The sequence below is a fragment of the Cebus imitator genome, unplaced genomic scaffold, assembly GCF_001604975.1.
Source record: "Cebus imitator isolate Cc_AM_T3 unplaced genomic scaffold, Cebus_imitator-1.0 Scaffold363, whole genome shotgun sequence".
NCBI classification, from domain to species: Eukaryota; Metazoa; Chordata; class Mammalia; order Primates; family Cebidae; genus Cebus; species Cebus imitator.
In genome coordinates, this window is record NW_016107678.1 from 33,727 (window position 1) to 55,931 (window position 22,205).

Below are 22,205 nucleotides of genomic sequence, written 5' to 3' on the forward strand. Positions count from 1 at the left end.
ACTTCAGAAAAAATAAGAAAAACTTCTGTTCTGTGAGAAGTACTGTTAAGAGAATGAAAAGATAAGGTACTGACACTGGGAAGAAAATATTTTCAAACCATATATCTGATAGTAGACTTGCATGTAGAATGTGTAAAAAACTCTCAAAAGTCAGGAATGAGAAATCAATCTAATTACTTAAAAATGTCCATGAGATTTGAACAGACACTTCATCAAATGGAAAACAAAATATACACAGTACTTTTAGTTGTTAAAGGGATGCAAATTAAAACTCCATGAGACGCAAGTACATACTTATTATGATGTTTTTAAAAAACTTACACTATGAGATAATTTGGATATTTATCTCCCACATCTCATGTTGAAATGTAATCCTCAATGTTGGAGCGGGGAGCCTGGTGGAAAGTGTTTTGGTCATAGGGGTGGATCCCCTGTGGCTTGGTGCTGAACTCAAGATAGTAAATAAGTTCTTTTGAGATCTGGTTATTTAAAAGTGTGTGGCATCTCCCCCTAACCTCTATTGTCTCTCTTGCTCCCATTCTCATCATATGATATGCCTGTTCTCCCTTTTCCTACCATCATGATTGTAAGCTTCTGAGGCCTTACCAGAAGCAGATGCCAGTACCATGCTTCCTGTACAGCCTGCAGAACCATGGGCCAACTAAACCTCTTCTTATAAATTAGTTACCTAAAAATGTGGCAATGCGTTTGGAACTTGGGTAATGGGCAGTAGTTGGAAGAATTTGGAGGGATCAGAAGGCAGAAATATAAGAAAACGTTTGGAACATCTTAGAGTCTGGTTACATGATTGTGACCAAAATACTGATAGTGTTATAAAATTCTTTCTAAAATGGAAATTATATATTTAGAAACTAGATATTATATTTAGAAACTTAGATATTATATTTAGAAACTTACTGGTAACTGTCGCAAAGGTCACCAGTGTTATACCTTAGCAAAGAGCTTGGCTGTATTCTGTTTCTGCCCTAGGAATTGGTAAAATTTTGAGCTTCAGAGAGATGATTTAGTATATCTAGCAGAAGAAATTTCTAAGCAGCAAAGTGTTAAAGTGACTTGGCTGCTTCTAACAGCCTAAATTGAGATGCAGAAACAAAGAAATCACTTAAAGTTGGAAGTCATATTTAAAAGGGAATATAGAGAGTAAAAATTTGGACAATTTTCAGACTGGCCATGTGGAGTCTTTCCTATTTTCAGGGCAATAGTGCAGCCTTTCCTGTTTTCAGGGAAAGAATACAAGCAGGCTATAGAGCAACCACTTGCTAGAGAGATACATGAAATGATAAAGGTGCCAATTGCTAATAGCCAAAACAATGAGAAAAAAGGCCTCAAAGGTATTTCAGAATTATCTGAAGTGGCAGTCACTTCCATGATAGGCCCAGTGGCCTAAGAGGGAAGAATAGTTTCACGGGCCAGGGCCAAAGCTCTGCTGCCCTGTGCAGCCTCCAGGCACTGCTTCCTGCATATCTGCTCCTATGGCTCTAGCCTTGGCTCAGAGAGCCCCAGGTACAGCTCAGCTTGGGCTGCTGCTCTGGAAGGTGCAAGCCATAAGTCTTGGCAGCTTCCATGTGATGTTAAGCCTGTGGGAGAACAGAGTACAAGAATAAAGGAGGCTTGGCAGCTTCTGCCTAGATTTTGGAGGATGTATCAGAAAGCCTGGATGTTCAGGCCAAATCCTACCACAGAGGTGGAGCCCTTACAGAGAACCTCTATTAAGGTAGTGCTGAGGGAAAATGTGGGGTTGGAGCCCCCACACAGAGTCCTCACTATGACACTGGCTAGTGAAGCTATGAGTAGGGGACCACCATCCTCCAGTCTCAAGAATGGTAGTTCCACCAGTAGCTTGCAATCTCAGAATGGAAAAGCCACAAATCAAAGCTTCACAAGGCCTTGTGGGTCCACTTCTTGCACCAATGTGCCCTGAAAGTGGAACATGGAGTCAAATTAGATTATTTTGGAGCTTTACAATTTAACGAATGTCCTGTTGGGTTTCAAACTTACATGGGGCCTATAGCCCCTTCCTTTTGGCCAATTTCTCCCTTTTGGAGGAAGAATATTTACTCCATGTCTGTAACCCCATAGATTCTTGGAAGTAAATAACTTTTGATTTTACAGGCTCATAGGTGGAAGGAACTTATCTCCAGATGAGACTTTGGACTTGGGATTTGAAACTTCTGAATCAGTACTGTAATGAGTTAAGACTCTGGGGGATTATTAGTAAGGCATGATTATATTTTGCAATGTGAAGACATGAGATTTGAGGAGGATGGGTGTAGAATCATGTTTTAGATATTTGTCTCCCCATATGTCATGTTGAAATATAATCTCCAATGTTAGAGATGAAGCCTGGTGGATGGTGTTTGGGCCATGTGGGCAGATCCGTAATGGCTTGATGCTGCACTCAATATAGTTACTTCTTTCAAGATCTGGTTGTTTAAAAGTGTGTGGCACCTTCCCACAACCCATGCACTCTCTCTTACTCCCTCTCCTGCCATGTGACATGCCTGCTCCCCCTTTGCCTTCCATCATGATTTTAAGTTTCCTGTGGTCTCACCAGAAGTAGATGCTGGGAATATACTTCCTATACAGGCTGAAACCACAAGCCAATTAAACCTCTTTCCTCATAAACTACCCAATCTCAAATATTTCTTTATAGCAATGCAAGAATGACCTAACAAAAAAAGATAGGGAGCACCTGGACTCACACATTATCAATAGAAATGCTACAATCCCTATGGAAAACAGTTTGGCAGCCTCTAATGAAGTTAAACCTAAAATTTACCATTTGACTGAGCTATCATCCACTTACAAGTTTAGCTTAGAGAAAGAAAAATATATGTTTACCCAAAAGCTCAAAACCTTTACTTGAATGTTTATAATATCATTATTCTTAATCACCCCAAAGTGAAATCAATTCATATGTCCTTTCATGGGTGAATGGATAAATAAACTGTGATACATCATGCAATAAACTACAGCTCAACAATTAAAATATCGAACTTTGGATACAAAATAAAAACATTGATCAATTTCAGATGTATTATGTTAAGTGAAAGAAACCAGACACAGTGATGTTCAATTTCACGTGTTTTCATTTATACAATATTTTGGCAAATGTAAAATTATAAGAGTGAAGAATTTATGAGGGGGTTGCTAATGGTTAGAGGTAGAAATAGGTTTGACTACAAAAGGAGAGTTTAGGGGTCTATTTTAAAGTAAAATGTTTTTTCATCCCGACGTACCAGTGGTTATATGACTTGATGTATTTGTCAAAAGTCATATTAGTTTACTTCCAAAAAGGTAGGTGAAATTTAGTATATTCAAATTATGCCTTATTATAACTGAGTTATAAAATATTTTAATAGATTAAAAATGTAAGATCTGTATATCACTAAATGTAAATTTGCCTCAATAAAAATACTGTGTAGCCAATTTTCAAAGTATTTTTATGAGACATTATTAACATATTAAAACTCTTAAGTCAGTTACCTGTTATTTATGCATGGCCCTCTTACATAATTGTTGAATTGATGAATAAATGAATAAATCATTGATTAATAATAAGAGAAAAACTTGGGAAAATTGAAATCTCAGAAAACTTATCTCTCAAATCAAAGTGAGAATTAATTGTATAATAAATCTTTCAGAAATGTAAGCATTCTGTTTTCATATCTGATAATTGAAAATTGTTCTGAAAGTGATGACGATCTTTTTAATATACTTTAGCATAGACTTTAAGTTTCTTTCATTTGACCTTTTAAGCAAGCCCTTCATTTTCACCCTAATATACTTTTTTCTTTGCTTATTGTTTCTTTCTGTTAAATCTACTAAAATATTCTTTATGTCTTTAATGTCTTGTTCATTAAAGAGGAAATAAGAGAAGAAAAATTCTTTTTATTTTCTTTTTTAAAGTTAACATTGAATATGTAATTATATACTTCTCATTAGATGTAGTTTATGCCACAATTGTCATCACAATAATACCTTCCAAAACTAAATCAATTCTGCTAATAATGTATTGTAGTTTTAGCTATCATGTTGTTCTGATTTTAACATGAAAATAAAAATTAAAGTACGGTTTAATACCTGAACTGTTTCTTGAGTTATTTTCAGAAACAGGAAGTATTTTCACCAAAACATAACCTTTCAATCTATAAAAAAATAAAAACACACCCAGAGATCATCATCTCTAAACGTAATTCTGAAGGAGCTGACAATTTCATTTTGTTTGTTTCTTTCCTTTAATTGCCCTAGTTTCTAGCCTTATATTTCTAATTTTAAAAATTCAGATTACTTCCATGTCTTCCATCTAGCCACATGGAGATTTAAGTAGCTTTCTAGGCAAAAATAGCAAAAAGAGAAATTAGTTCTGAAACAGAATTACAAGACTATCTCATGGAATGAATGGAATCTTTCATGATAACAAGAAAAAAATAAAACAATGCTTCTGTAATAAAAAGAAAGCCCTAATCAACTTTCATTACTCAGGAGACAACAACCTAGTTTGAATTAGGACTCTGCAGCTTACTGGCCACATTACCTTTGTCATGGCATTTGACTTCTTTGTACTTCATTGTCTTCTAAGAAATGAGGGTCCTTTCCCCCTCTAATATTTCTAGTTTATTTTTAAATTATACTTTAAGTTCTTCGGTACATGTGCAGAATGTGCAGGTTTGTTACATAGGTATACACGTGTTATGGTGATATGCTGTACTCATCAACCCATCATCTACATTAGGTATTTTTCCTAATGCTATCCCTCCCCTAGCCCACCACCCAGCAACAGGCCCTGGTGTGTGATGTTCCCATCCATGTGTTCTCATTGTTCAACTCCAACTTATGAATGAGAACATGCAGTGTTTGGTTTTCTGTTCCTGTGTTAGTTTTCTGAGAATGATGGTTTCCAGCTTTATGCATGTCCCTGCAAAGGACATGAACTCATCCTTTTTTGTGGTGTCACAGTATTCCATGGTGTATATGTGCCACATTTTCTTTATTCAGTCTATCACTGATGGGCATTTGGGTTGGTTCCAGGTCTTTACTATTGTGAGTAGTGCCACAATAAACATACGTGTGCATGTATCTTTATAGTAGAATGATTTGTAATCCTTTGGGTATATACCCAATGGTGTGATTGCTGGGTCAAATGGTATTTCTTGTTCTAGATCCTTGAGGAATCACCACACTGTCTTCCACAATGGTTGAACTAACTTACACTCCCATCAACAGTGTGAAAGCTTTTTTATTTCTCCACATCCTTTCCAGCATATGTTGTCTCCTAACTAATGATCACCATTCTAACTGGTGTGAGATGTGGTTTTGATTGCATATCTCTAATGACCAGTGACAATGAGCTTTTTAGCATATGTTTGTTAGCTGTATAAATGCTTTTCTTTTGAGAAGTGTCTGTTCATATTATTCACCCACTTTTTAATAGGGCTGTTGGTTTTTTTTTTTTTTCTTGTAAATTTTAGTTCTTTGTAGATTCTGGATGTTAGCTCTTTGTCAGATGGATAGATTGCAAAGATTTTCTCCCATTCTGTAGATTGCCTGTTTGTTCTGATGATAGTTTATTTTGGTGTTCACAAGTTCTTTAGTTTAATTAGATCCTGTTTTAGTTATGAAGTCTTTGCCCATGCCTATGTCCTGAATGGTATTGCCTAGGTTTTCTTCTAGAGTTTTTATGATTTTAGGTCTTACATTTAAGTCTTTAATCCATCTTGAGTTAGTTTTTGTATAAGGTGTAAGAAAGGGATCCAGTTTCAGTTTTCTGCATATGGCTATCCAGTTTTCCCAACACCATTTATTAAATAGGGAATTCTTTCCCCATTGCTTATTTTTGTCAGGTTTGTCAAAGATCAGATGGTTGTTGATGTATGGTGTTATTTCTGAGGCCTCTGTTCTGTTCCTTTGGTTTATATATCTGTTTTGGTACGAGCATCATGCTGTTTTTGCTACGGTAGCCTTGTAGTATAATTTGAAGTTAGGTAGTTTGATGCCTCCAACTTTGTTCTTTTTTGCTAGAATTGTCTTGGCTATGCAGGTTTTATTTTTTATTTTTTTGGTTTCATATGAAATTTAAAGTAGTTTTTGTCCAATTCTGTGTAGAAAGTCAGTGGAAGTTTGATGGGGATAGTATTGAATGCATAAATTACTTTGGGCAGTATGGCCATTTTCATGATATTGATTCTTCCTATCCATGAGGATGGACTGTTTTCCATTTGTTTGTGTCCTCTCTTATTTCCTTTAGCAGTGGTTTACTTTATAGGATGACTGTCAGATAATAATCAATATCTGTTATTCATAGAACTGTGAATGGCATACATTCAGTGTTGCCAGATACTAAAATTAATTTTTATTATAACCACTATTGATTCTCACTAAAATTGTGTAAGAAGAAAAGGAGAGTAACCACACCATTTTACACTAGGAGAGTCCCTTCCCTAAAATTATTTGGGAAAAGAGGAAATATCATTCTTCTCTGAAACATGAAATTGGAACATAGCAAATGAGAAGCTATATGCAAAGATACTTTAAATAAAACAAAGGTCTCACAGGCTAGCTGGACTTCTCTATAACATAACTTAGGTTTTAAAATCTCTGAAACAAAGGTGTAAATCAGAATGAGATTTCTTAGTCATAGTAGCTTTTACAGAAGAGATCCATGGATTCTGGTCAAAAATATGAATCTATCTTGTTCTAATAACATGTATATTCCTATTGTGTCAGTATTTTTGATGCTATGGTATTTAGAAAAGGGTTGGTCTGTGATAAGTGCTGTATAAATAGTAGCTATTACTTATTATTTCTACTTATATGTATTGCTGTTATTATGATTAATATTGTCCTTTTGTATTTTATCCTCAAAAAGTAAATTTCAGATTCTGATTTCAAGTACTATAATATACTGTTGCTTCGCAGGAAGGATGCATAAAAGGAAGGTAGGGGGAATAGCTAACATCTGTAGGAGCTCTACGTTTCAAACACTGGCATTCAAACGTTGTACAGATAGGTTTAGATGAGGTCCCTGAACTAAGATTTGGGAAATCAGGTTTCCGACATGGCAGGGCCAAGTGCCACACTCTTGAACTTAGCAGAATCACTACGCTAATGGGGGAGCTTTGACGAAAAGATGGAAAGCTATTAAAACCCTAATTTCAACCTGGCCTCATGTAGAATTTCCTTTACAAAACTTCTGTAGCCTAACTTCTATAATTTCTCTAAACTTTTGTTATATGAGAATTGGTTAATGTTTCCTTTCAATGTTTAGTAAAATATCCATCACTCAAATTTTTGATGACTGATATTTCACAAACTGTAGAATACTTGTCATCAAACATAAATATACACATAGTCGAATTTTACCATGTACTTATGTACCTACCACATCTAAAGCACTCTGCTCAGTACAGGGACCAGGAAGCTGAGAGGACAAAGGCAATCAGAACAGATAGATAAACTAGTAACAGCAACACACTGTGATACTAGCAGCAACCTTGGAGATACACAGAGAGAAAATAAATTCGAAAATGTTAAACTCTAGTGTTAGAAATAACCTGTTAAGATTATGAACCATGTTTACATTATTTTCATGCTTTAGTGAAAAGATAAGAATGATTTCTAATTGCTTGGTTTTAAATGTGTGCTTTTAGACTACAAAAGTGTGCTTAAATGCATTCTTTCTCCATTAAATTAAATACCTTTTCTAATAGCCTTTAAACTGTTAAATTAATTTTTATATAGCCCTTTTTCACCAATAATGTAAAGGTAAAGAAGAAAGGTGAATTAATGGAAAAGCACAGCCTTTTTCAGATTAACAACTTTCAGAAAACAGTGTCCCCGGTACAGAGAGTTTCTTATGTCTCTGAACTGAAGGCCTGCATTCTCCCCTGAATATGCAGCATCTGCATGTAACATTTTAGTCATTCCTAAAACTATTGAATTAAACTTCTATAAAGCTATTTTCATATTGTTTAGTTTTATGTAAGAATTTCTGAGAAAAACTGGGATGATGATGTACATTTTTAAGTACATTATAATTGTTAGAACAATGTATATTCTTTCTATATAAAGAGAATATATATACATTGTAATTGTTAGAATATATAAATATGTATAGAGAGAATATAGGTATATATTGTTCTAGATAGAATAGAGAATAGAGAATGTAATTGTTATTCTAACAATTACAGTGTACTTATATATTATTATAACAATTGCAATATATATTTATTAACTAAAAGTTCTGAGTTTTTAAGCCCCGAGTTTTCATTATCATTCCAGAAGATAAAGTATAAAACTACTTATTTCATTTTAACTCCTAAGTATAATCAATTTCCTTACTTATTAAAATTTAGTAAAAATTACTATAGTGTTCCCATAATCACCAAGACTTACTTTTCCTTTTTACATTTTAAAAAGATTATATAGCAAGTTCTTGCTTCTGGTAATGGTGAAGTAGCCAGGAAATACTAATCCTACTGCCAGTGATAATAACAATATATTGTGAACAAAATATTAAAGGAATTAAATGAAACAAATTAGTTAGAAACTAGAGAACATATAACTTTTAAAAGATCCATATTTATTTATCTTTCCTTTGAGACATTCCTCAGTCTCCACAACGCCACAAAGACAATACTCAAGTACAAAGTTGTAGTCTTACTGGGCTAAAGAGTTAGAATTTGGATTTCAGGGCTATCATAGAACCTGAAAAGTGATGGTGCCAGTATCTCAGAAAAGGAACATCATAGACAGGTAAGTCCAACAATCTTCATACAAACTTTCCATTCATAAGAAACACGGTTTAGACATAATGGCATGTCTTAAACTGATCAACCTAACAAAGCTTAAAACCAAACTTATACAAGATAAAGGCCATGAAATAAATGTCTGCTTGAACAAAATTGATCATTATTCAGAAGGAAATAACAGAATCTAGAGTCTCTAGAATACAGTCACACACCACATTATGACCATTTGATCAATGACAAACTGCACAAGACAGTGGTCCCATAAGATTATAATGAAGCTGAAAATTTTCAATCACCTGGTGGTTTTGTAGCCATTGTAACATCATAATGCAATGCATTATTTACACATGTATGGTGGTGCAAGTGTAAACAAAGCTACTGTATTGCCAGTCATATGAAAATATGGCACATACAATTGTGTACAGTACATAATACTTGATAATAAATGAGTACATTACTGGTTTATGTATTTACCATAGTATACATTTTAGCATTATTTTGGAGTGTACTCCTTCTACTATTTAAGAAGAAGTTAGCTATAAAACAGCCACAGGCAGGTCCTTCAGGAGATATTCCAGAAGACAGCATTTTTATGATAGGAAATGACAGCATATGTGAGTTATTGCCTGGAGGACCTACCAGTAGGATAAGATGTAGAGGTGGGAGACAGTGATATTGATTATTCTGACCCTGTTTTGGCTTAGGATGATGTGTGTGTTTTTGACTTAGTTTTTACCAAAAATGTTTAAAACACAAAAAATAAAAAGATTTAAAAATAGAAAAATGTTTGCATAATAAGGGTATGAAGAAAGGAAATATTTTTGTTCAGCTGTGAAATGTGATTATATTTTAGCCATTATTAAAAAATAGTCGAAATTTTTTAAAATTAAAAAGTTTACAAGATAAAATAGTTACAATAAACTAAGGTTAATTTATTAATGAAAAAAGAAATTTAAAAAACACATTTAGTATATCCTAAATATACAGTATTTATAAAGTCTACAGTAGGGTACAGTAATGTCCTAGGCCTGAGTGTACCATCTTTTTATCTTTTATGCTGTATTTTCACTGTATATATTATATGTTTAGATATATAAATACCATTGTGTTACAATTATCTAGAGTACTCAGTACAGTAATATGCTGCATGGATTTCAAGCCTTGAACAATAAGTTATACCATATAACTTAGATGTGTAGTGGCAGTACTAGCTAGGCTTGTGTAAGATACTCTGTGATATTCACACAATGATTAAATTGCTTAACAACACATTTATCAGAAGGTATATCAGTTGTTAGTTAAGGATAGTATGAGAATGAGTATGAGGTCCCTAGCAGCAGCAGACATAGGGATGATAGGACTCTTCTGCAGTCTTTCCTTCTAGTTATGCCATGGGCTGCCCACAGGAAAGATCAGAAAGTATTAGAGAAAACTTCCTCTATACTTCTGACTAGTTGAGAAGAACAGTGCTTACTGTTCTTAAAGTATTTAGAACTAAATTTAATAAAAATGTGTAAGATCTCTATACTGAAAAATACTGACAGAAATTTTAAAAGGTGTAAATAAATGAAGAGATATTTCATGTTCCTTATGAAGATTCAATGTTGTTTAGATAGTCATTCTCTGTAAATTGATCTACAGATTCCATGTAATCCAAATCAAAATCCAAGCAGCTGTTTTTTATGGAAACTGAACAGTAAAGTTTAAAGTTAATGTGGCAATTCAAAGGACCTAAAATAGTCAAACAGTTTTAAAGAACAAATGTGCAACACTCGAAAGACCTGACTTGAAAACTTAATTGAAAATAAATTTAGTTGATCCTAAGTATACAGTGTTTATAATGTCTACAGTAGCGTGCGATAATGCCTTAGGCCTGAGTGTAACATATTTTATTGTTAGGGTACCATTTTTTATCTTTTATACTGAATTTTCACTGTACATTTTATATCTAGATACACAAATAGTTACCATTGTATTAAAATTGTTACATTCGATACAATGGGAATATTGGAATAAAAATAGATAAATAGTTGATTCACTTGGAATACAGATTCCAATCTATACATAGACAATTCATTTTTTACTGAAACAAGGAAGTATAAACAACTGTATCTTACTGGACAAATCTGTATGGCAATTCTTTATGCCATACAAAAAGTAATTTTGAGATGGATTATATTAATAACATCTAAATTTAAAATACCTAAAAATTAACATGAAAGAAAACCTTCACTGTCTTGTGGGTATCCAAAGATTTCCTGGAGAGGGTATTAAAAACATTAATTTTTAAAAATAGCAAAATATAAACTTAGCAGTAAAAATGCCATGTATACTATATTAAAATTAAAACCTTCTGCTTTTTAAAAGACCTCCCTAAAAAGTGAAATGCAAGTCACAGGACAGGGTATGCTGGAAGTACACCTAATTGGTAAGAACTTGTATCTAGAGTACAAATATGTTCTCTTACACTTCAACAATAAAAAGGCAAATAATCTAATTTTAAAAATATCTGGCTAAAAGCTTTAAGTTGACACTTCACATAAAAATATAAACAAGCTTTGAAAAAGTACATAAAAATGCTTACCATAATTCATTGTCATACAAATTAAAGCCACAGTGTGATATTCCTGAAATAGCTAAAAGGAGAAAGACTGACAATACCAGTTATTGGGAAAGACATAGAGCAACTGGAACAACCAGATCTCTCAAACATCGATGGTTGGTAAGAATATGATACAATCATTTTGAAAACTAATCATTTCTTATAAAGTTAAATATATATCCCGTGACCCCGCAATTCTACTCCTAGGCACGTATCTATGAGACATAAAAACGTGTTAACACAAACATTTGAACATGAATGTTTATGGCAGCTTTATATATGATATTCAAAACTGGAAACAACTCAAATGACCACCAAGAGCTGAATAGATAAATTTTGCAGCATTGTTACACAACAGAATGGTATTCAATGTCAAAGAGAATAAAATGCCAACATGCATCAATATGGACTAAATGGACAAATCTCAAATCATTATATTGCATCAAAGAAGCTAGATATGAAATAGTTCATAATGTATGTTCCCATTTATATGAAATTCTGTAACAGGCCAAACTAAGGTATGGTGATATAAATCAGAACAAAGTTTACTCTGATGGAAAGGTGACAGGATAAGAACAATGTTTACTCTCATGGAAAGGTGATTGGATAGGGACACATGAGAATTTTCTGGGGTGAGGGAAATGTTGCATATATTAATTGAAGTGACAGTAATACACACGCACACACACAAATGTATATATAGTCAAGTCATTGAATTATATACTTAAAGTGTATGCATTGTATTTTATGTAGTATATAATTTAATGAAAATAACAATTGGGGAAAGTAAAAGGTCAGTGCCAATGAAAGCATAACCAAAGTTACATATTTTGATGATTAATACACAGTGTCAACTTGATTGGATGAAAGGATGCATATTGTTCATGGGTGTATCTGTGAGGGTGTTGCTAAAGGAGATTAACATTTAAGCCATCGGATTAGGAGAGGCAGACCCACCTTCAATCTGAGTGGGCACCATCTAATCAGCTGCCAGTGTGGCTAGAATAAAGCAGGCAGAAGAGGCTGACTTTGAGTCTTCTGGCCTTCATCTTTCTCCCATGCTGGAAGCTTCCTGCCCTTGAAAATCAGACTCCAGATTCTTCAGCTTTTAGACTCCCATACTTACTCCAGTGGTTTGCCAGGGGCTCTTAGGCCTTCAGCCATACACTGAAGGTTGCACTGTTGGCTTTCCTACTTTTGGAGTTTTTGGACTTGGGCTGCCTTAATTGCTCTTCAGCTTGCAGATGGCCTATTGTTGGACCTCACATTGTGATCATGTGAGTGAATTCCCTTTAGTTAGTGCTTTTGCATATATGCATACATTCTGTTCTGTCTCTTTAGAGAACTCTGACAAATACAAATATAAAAGAGAAGATATAGATTTAAGAAAAGTAGAGACCAAGGGTAAGATTTCTTGGTTTTCTGAAATAAAATGAAATGAAAAGATATTTGCTAAAATTAAAAAGGCTGCTTTTGTCAGGTTTGTCAAAGATCAGATGGTTGTAGATGTGTTGTGTTGCCTCCGAGGACTCTGTTCTGTTCCTTTGGTCTATATATCTGTTTTGGTACCAGTACCATGCTGTTTTGATTATTGTAGCCTTGTAGTATACGTTGAAGTCTGGTAGTGTGATGCCCCCCGCTTTGTTCTTTTTGCTTAGAATTGACTTGGCTGTGCGAGCTCTCTTTTGGTTCCATATAAAGTTTAAGGTGTTTTTTTCCAGCTCTGTGAAGAAGGTCATTCGTAGCTTGATGGGGATAGAGTTGAATCGGTAAATTACTTTGGGCCGTATGGCCATTTTCACCATATTGATTCTTTCTAACCATGAACATGGAATGTTTCTCCATCTGTTTGTGCCCGCTCTTATTTCATTGAGCAATGGTTTGTAGTTCTCCTTGAAGAGGTCCTTTATGTTCCTTGTTAGTTTTATTCTTAGGTATTTTATTCTCTTTGTAGCAATTGTGAATGGCAGTTTGTTTTTGATTTGGCTCTCTTTAAGTCTATTATTGGCGTATAGGAATGCCTGTGATTTTTGCACACTGATTTTGTATCCTGAGACTTTGCTGAAGTTGCTTATCAGTTTCAGGAGATTTGGGGCTGAGATGATGGCATCTTCTAAATATACAATCATGTAGTCTGCAAATAGTGACAATTTGACTTCCTCCTTTCCTATTTGAATACACTTTATTTCTTTTTCTTGCTTGATTGCTCTGGCTAGAACTTCCAATACTATATTAAATAGGAGTGGTGAGAGAGGGCATCCTTGTCTAGCGCCAGATTTCACTGGGAATGCTTCCAGTTTTTGCCCATTCAGTATGATATTGGCTGTCAGTTTGTCATAAATAGCTTTTATTATTTTGAGATATGTTCCATCAATACCTAGTGTATTGAGGGTTTTTAGCATAAAGGGCTGTTGAATTTTGTCAAAGGCCTTCTCTGCATCTCTTGAGATAATCGTGGTTTTTTTCTTTCGTTCTGTTTATGTGGTGAATTACGTTTATAGACTTGTGTATGTTGAACCAGACTTGCATCCCCAGGATGAAGCCTACTTGATCATGGTGGATAAGCTTTTTGATGTGCTGTTGCAATCGGTTTGCCAGTATTTTATTGAAGATTTTTGCGTCTATGTTCATCATTGATATTGGCCTGAAGTTTTCTTTTCTTGCTGAGTGTCTGCCAGGTTTTGGTATCAGGATGATGTTGGTCTTATAAAATGACTTGGGAAGGATTCCCTCTTTTTGGATTGTTTGGAATAGTTTCAGAAGGAATGGTACCAGCTCCTCTTTGTATGTCTGGTAGAATTTGGCTGTGAACCCATCTGGACCTGGGCTTTTTTTGGGTGGTAGGCTCTTAATTGCTGCATCAACTTCAGACCTTATTATTGGTCTATTCAGGGTTTCAACTTCTTCCTGGTTTAGGCTTGGGAGGAGGCAAGTGTCCAGGAATTTATCCATTTCTCCCAGGCTTACTAGTTTATGTGCATAGAGTTATTTGTAATAACTTCTGATTGTGGAAACCATCATTCTCAGCCAACTGACACATGAATAGAAAATCAAACACTGCATGTTCTCACTCATAGGTGGGTGTTGAACAGTGAGAACAGATGGACACAGGGAGGGGAGCATCACACACTGGAGTCTGTTGGGGGGAAATAGGGAAGGGACAGTGGGGTGTGGGGAGTTGGGGAGAGACAGCATGGGGAGAAATGCCAGATATAGGTGATGGGGAGGAAGGCAGCAAATCACACTGCCACGTGTGTACCTATGCAACAATCTTGCATGTTCTTCACATGTACCCCAAAACCTAAAATGCAATTAAGAAATAAATAAATACATACATAATTAAGAAGACCACCTAAGAGTAGGGCTTATTATGTAGTAGGAATCAGTCTAGTGTGTGGGATAAGAAGGTTAGCTGATTATAAACAAAAAAAAGGATAGTCAGCATATTTGTTTCCATAGTCACCCTTAAGAACATTGAACTTGGGAGTCAAAAGAAAATAAAGTGTATGGAAAGAGGAGAGAGAATGGAAATGTAAGCTAGGAAAGTGTAGTGTGCACTTTTCCAATTTTTCTTAACACATTTGGTGTTCTTTAAATGTGATTGGTAATTTTTATCTCAAGCCAAGAATAAAATTCTAGAATTAACTACTTAATCTTTCATCAAATTGATTTCATACTGTACAGGGGAACATAGTCTATAATCCCACCCACCTTCACACAGTGTTATTATAAATATAAATTTAAAATTTTATGATAAATTTGATAATTTGAAAAAATTCAGATAGGTCCCTATAAATTTCTCTACTAGAATATGCTTCTACAGAAAGCATCTCCTAAGTTTTACACAGATATTTGTAAGAGGAAGTTTACTAAAATGTTTTTGAAATAAGGGAAATATTATAAATAATTTAAAAAATCATTAATAACTGTATTCACCAGAATTATTGCCAGAAACAGATTGCCCACTTAAATTATGTAATTGAGGAAGATTTAAGTGGAACAATTTGAAGATGTGTTGGCAATGTATTAGCGAGGTATAGGGAAAGTGATGCTTTTAATAGAGGAACCAGCTGCGGGAGGAGAAGCACATTCACCAGAGTAGAAAAGGAAAGGGTTACCTTCACTGGCTAGGATCTGTGGTCAAATGATATAGCCAGCCCATGAAAATCCTCTAGAGAGGGAAGAACGACTCTCCTCCCATCTCCAGTCTGTTTCTGCTGCTTGCTTTTGGCTTAACCAAGCTGTAAGTCAAATAGTAAAGCAGCCTGTTGATGTATTCCATGCAAGCTGGCCTCTCAGAACACTAAAAAGGGTGAAAACAGTTGGCAAATAATGGAAGGACATAAGAAAATATCTACACTCGATACAATGTTCAAAGTAATTTGCATTTATCTACTAAACCAAATGGGGTATTTAAATTAAAAAGGCAAGTAGCTGAACAGGATAGATACATTGGTAGCTATGTTAATAAATAGTAGAACTATGATAGAAGGGTGGTATAAAATGTCTATATATTATTTCTATTTATGTTCATACCCATAGGTACAGGCTATAACTAGCTTTCTGCCTGTACATTTGACTATCAATATAAAATAAAAATATATTCGAAAATATATATGCCAAAATACTGTGTTTACTTTTAAAGAATTATGGAGGTCATTGGTGAGAATGGAAAAATTACTTTTCGTAGTTGTATGAGTTTTATTTTATTATGAGAATGTATTTTATGTTTCTTTCAAATGTTAAAAAACCTGGGGCATGAATAGGGGGAAAAAGCCATGCATCATAGGACTGTGCATAACTTCAATAAGAATATTTTTGTCATCTCATTTAACTTTTATAGAGATTTTCTCATCATGTATTTTAGAGAAATGTAGAGAAGGATTATATTTGACCGTTTCTCAGGATGTCATTGAGGACAATTGGAGAAATGTATTTTAGTTTATCATATACCTAGGAATCTTTGGATGCTAAATTTGCATATTTTCTATAGTGTCACGCTTTATGCTCTGTACGTTGCCCTTTTTGATCATTTTTATATTAGTGACTTTACATCAAATAATTAAATGACATAAGGAAGACATACACACTGAGAAAAATATGTAATCTAGCAACCAAACGAACAGGTAAAAGAAACTCTGACAGAACAATACGATAAAATACCGACATCATTAGATGTAAATATAAGGTACCAAAATTGAGGAAAAAAACAAAATTATTTACATATCTACATATACAGGATCAAGTAAATATGGCTTAGCGAAATCATGTGTTTAACTTAAACCGATTGAATAAGTATTAACATTATGATATGGCTGAACTTAAAATTCAATCAGTTTACACTACATTAGCAAAATACAATTTCAAGAAGGCTAACTAGATTATAGCGGGACTATAATTAAGATTAAGTGGAGCATGCACTGAAAAGAGCACTCCTGTTGTGACAAGAGTTTTAAAACCACATGCTTTAAGCACTGGTCAGAAGACAAGCTTTGGGGAAATAATTTGAGGATGAGATTAGAGCCACTAATGCTCTTCAAATGATTTCAAACCTGGGATTCTATGGTTCCTTATATTTTCCATCTTTTTTGTAGAGACAAATATTACTTCCTCTAGTCTCCAAATCAGCACCTCAATGCTGAATTTATATGATTCTGTTTTTTTCATCCTATGTGATGAAGGGAACTGTTAATAAAAGGGCCAATTTACTAAGCTGCTGAATTCTTGCAGTAAAATCATTTCCCATTTTCAAAGTTCTTCATGGTCTCTTTTTTCTATACATACATAATTTTTATCTGTGCTTATTCCTGCTTCTGCTTACTTTTTGTGCTCCTCTTATCTTTTTCTCCTCAGATGACTTACGGCTGAAGCCTTATCTTTCTAGAACTATTTGCCTCCTATGATTGGCTACGTTTTACTTTCCAGCTTTTCTTTGACTAAGCTGTGATTGACACTTCACTCTACTGACCTTTCACTTATCATTAGCAATGCCCTTTATTTTTTTCATTACAAAACATCTCAAAGAATATGAAGTTCAATCTTTTCAACTTTGTAACCTCTCCTTATAATACTATCTTTATATTTAAAAATTTTTCCCCTTCAAAAACATTTTACTGTATATATTTACTATCATTTCATCTACAAAATTAGTGTTAAATATATAAGCATTAATTTCATAAATGCAAAGTATCTTATTGTACCTGTGACATGTGGCTAATTTCTTCAATCATGCAAGATACTTTTTCTGTATTTCTTTCTTTCCTGACAACCATTATTTCTCCTCATGGAAAAGAGATATTCAGATAATTGATATTTAATAACTACTAGAAAAGATGCACTTCAAAATTCATTGCCTTTACTCTAATAATTCACACATAATCATTCAAGGGAAGATGGTACAAGCCATTAAAAACCAATCTTACTGTTGGTCAGTCAAGCATATGGATATTCCAAAGGAATGTACAATGAGACTCAATATTTGAGCAAGGTTTAAATCATATTTTTGAAACCATATGGTGTTCATAGAATTGGGATTTCACAGGGTGGTCTGAAGTAGTTTTCCAAATTTATATAATTTACCCTGAGCTCCTAAGCAGATATCAAGCTATTCTAGACTCAGAATACATCATATATTCACTTTTCTTATGGTTGTAGAGAAAACTTTCTCTTGTGTAGAGACTACTTCCTCTACTCCAGATCACTAAACACTTGTGAACCCAGACTTTTATCGATATTAAATTAACAATGTTCTCAGTAGTGTCAACCGAAGACTAACTTCTAGATGTATTTTGTAATATATACAGAAAAAAAAATCATCCTCTCAAAACTGAGTTGTGATATGAAATGATTTAAGTATATTTAGTATGTGTTTGAGTCCCTGGCAGGAAATCTGTTCAGAAAGGAAATAAAATAGGTCTCCACATCAGTAATACATTGTGATTGTTATACATTCCTGAAATTGAATATCTGGAGAGCAGTTTGATATGTACATTTGATATTCCACTGAAATCAAACATTGAACATATAATACAACTACTTTTAAAAGTCAGTTTTGAAAGTTTTAAATGATAAAATGCATGAAAATAGAGCTGAACCTAATAGACCAAGGCTGGGAGACAGACTTGGCTGTGTTGATGGATAACTTGTGATGAGAGATGGAAATTATGGCCAGGAAGGGACCATAGAGTGCTCAGGGGTTGGTGGGCTACTGAGTACCACAAAAGATGCTTCTGCCCTTTCCTTCTTGCCCCAAGACTCAGGTTGCTTTTTCTAAAATCTTTTTGTTATTATGTACCTATCAAAAAGGTAAACTTGAACTTACAAATTACAAACTTACCTTAGAAATTATTGAAAACCTGAACATTTCTACTTCAGAAAACTAACAAGTACTATAAACTGAAGCTTTCCTCACTTTATTTGTAGGTTTTTATACTGGTTTTGTTTGTTTGTTTATGGTTGTATGTGACAATTATACAACATAGGATTTTACAGCACATTAGTTTACACCAATCAGCTTGGCCAAATTTTTAATGGAAGTTATGCTGACCAAGGGCCTTCAAACAAAATCCATGGAGGATTTCATAATAAAATGAATATTCATAACATCTTTATGTTCTCCAGAGTCCTTCTCTCTGCATGCTTTTTAACCAAGCAAGTATTAAATGGCAATTTTCCAATCAATGTAACTAGAGACCGTAATTTCAGTACTTAGAAATTGACAATTTAAAATATTTTAAAGTTAATTATATTAAAAGTGATAATTTTGCTCAGAAATTATTATAAACAAGACCAAAATAGAAGTGTCTCCAGAACATACTGAGAGGCTAACATAAATCTGGAGAAAAGTGATTCTAAATGTGAAATTATGTCTACATGTATTAGTTTTCTGATCACAGGTATTTAGCAGCACCTCTAGATTGTAGACAATTTTAGAATCTTAACTTCCACAACTTCTCTTCAGTTCATTGTGCTCTTAACAGACTGTTTTGGTATACATTATCTTCTCTTCTATGTGGATTTGGACATCCCTGCCCTGGATGTTGGTAATAGGCATTTTCTTGTCTAGATTGTCTTCACCTTCTGCCCCCACCATAAATGTATAACTTTCCTGAAAGTCCCAATTCAAACCCAATTTTTTTACTTGAAGCCTTCCTAGACCCTAGCTAAGCATAGGTGATGTCCACTTTTTGAAATTAGCATGTTTGTTGCCTTTATCACTGATGTGACACTTTTTACATGTCATATTCAACTTGATCACATTTTCTTTTCAATTTACTTTTCTGTGTGCTGTATCATATCTTCCAAGCAAGTTCATGTGTTCCTCAAGGACATATATCTGGTTCTACATAAATTAATCTGCTTTGAAATTCTTCAGGAGCAATTATAGTATTACTACATCAGAGATGATTAATGAATGTCAGCATTAAGCCAATGAATTAATGGATTCCTCTGAGAAAAAATAGAGTACCGTCAAATTTTTTGGAGTAAATTTACATATATACCAAAGTATAAAATGAGAACAGAGAACTCAAATGAGAACAAACAGAGGCAATTTATGTACAGCTTGCTCTAACAAAAGAGTCAGTCAGCATCACTTGCATTTAGCAGAGACTCAAAGGCAGACAGAGGAGTTGAAAAGCTTTGTAGTGAATAAAACAGAAAGAGAGAGAACTCTTTAGGAATGCTCATATTGAAGGTTGCTGGCATGGAGTTGGAGGCAGGCTAACTAGAATGGGGCAGCCTATGTGATTGGCTTAGGAACCATATTTGGGGTTCTTCAGTTGGTTCTGCTTCTGATATGGGTATGAGGGTTTGTAAAAATAAGGGAATCTGTCAGTTATTGACTAAATTCTGTTTTGGGGCCAATAGCTGCAGAGGTTGTAGTTTGGCTTCCTGAGTTGGTTGCTGCAGAGGTTGTGGGTCAGAGTTCTATTTTCATAATGGTCTGGTAATATATATCTGTTGGTATATCCATTATCTTAGTATAATAATGGTTTATGTGTTTCCAGTGTCTTACAGGATCCTTAGCTGTATATAGACTCTATTTCACTTGATCCTTATGACATCTCTGTGGGCCTTATAAGTATTAATATTTAATGTAACCAAGGAGAGGACTGAGGCTTAAAGAAGCAAGCCATCTTGCCCAATATATCAAACCTAGTAAAAGGAATTCATATTTGGACTTACATGTTTTGAATTTAAGTTCAGACTTAAGTTGAAATGATTGGGAATATGTGTGGAATCGGGCTATAACTAGTAAATATGAGAATAAAAGCTTAGGAAAATTCCATAAAATTGTTGAAGGTTAACAAAAGAGCATCTTGAGATTCTGAAAGGTATCTCGAGAAGTTGAACCCTCATTCAGAATATAGGTAAAAGATTCTGAAAATATTTGAAAGTACGAAAGTAATTGTAGCTGAAGTTTAAATATTTCTTGAAGGGATAAAGAAAAGGTGAGAAAGCATCAACTTTTACAGTTGGAATTTCCTTTCTTTGAAAATGGCTGCACCATCTACTGTGAGCAATTCTGTACCCTCTGGGTGTTTGCAATCTAATAGAAGAGAAATGTTTGAAAAAAAAAAGTGGTATTAGTACATTTTTTAGAAGCTACCAACTTGATGCAAGAAGTTTACTAGAGAAGTGTTTAAAAGATATGCACAGAGTTAAAATGGAGAAGCAGTACTGTTAAGGTACTGCTTACTAAAATCCACTTAGAAGAAATATTAACTGGAAAAAATGGTGCTCAAAGTAGGAACAGCTCCAAAGAGGTAGAAATAATTTAATCATGAGATAATCCTGTTATTAAGAATTGCTGCCTTAAAGCTAGAGAGAAAGTGAGAAGGATATAAAAGCATACGAAAAGGAAAATTCAGGCTTTTACACAGGTCTGGATGAGAATATAAAGAACAATGGACTAGAAAATTTAAGGATGTGTCAAAAGTTTAGTGGTTTTGCTTCCTTTAATCATGGGTCAATTTTCAACACCTCTGTGAAATACTCCCTGACTGCCCCCTCCTTCTCCAACCCCACAAGATGTTATGCCTGTCTGTCCTTGAATTTGACCATGACTACTACTATCAGCAAATATGATGATGAGGGTGTCATTACCATTGACACTGTGTTTATTCTTGCACTAATACATCCTGCTTATCATCTTATCAAGTAGCAAGCCTGCCACACACCAAAATTCAGTCATTACTATAATTTATGGAAATAACAGAAGTCAGAGAACTTCTAGTAAATGATCATTCATTTCCCCTCCTTTTGAATTCTGATTTCTTAACTATAAGGACATTCTCTTAAAGTCCCATTAGCACTTTCTGTATGCCACAGTGAGTCACCTTTCCTATGAATTCCCAACGTGAAGGTCTAGATGATGTGACCCTCCTGACACCATAAATTCAAGGAAGAGCCAAACTTTCTTGGTAGATGTCTCGGTGATAATAACCTAAAAATGCCTGCTGTGAGATAGATATACTGCATGTGGCCTGTGTCTGAACTGTAGTCTTTGTGTGGTGCAGTGACTGTTCAGTGTGACCACATTGCCTTCTTTACAATTTCTATGTGTATTCCTTGCCCAGAATATTATAAGTAATGTGGGTATTTGGGGAGTCAGTAGCTTCATTTCATCAATAAGAAAGTAAAACTGAAGTTATCTGGCTAGTAGAATATATAATATCAAGTAGAAATACTTCAGCCTTATCTACCACTCACATTCCTACATGATTTATACAGTCATCTGAGGGGCTATTTTTTAGCTACCCAGGTCAATATTTGAGGGTGGAAATCCCAAGACATGAGTCAGCTAATAGAAGTCTCTAACTGCTTTATAA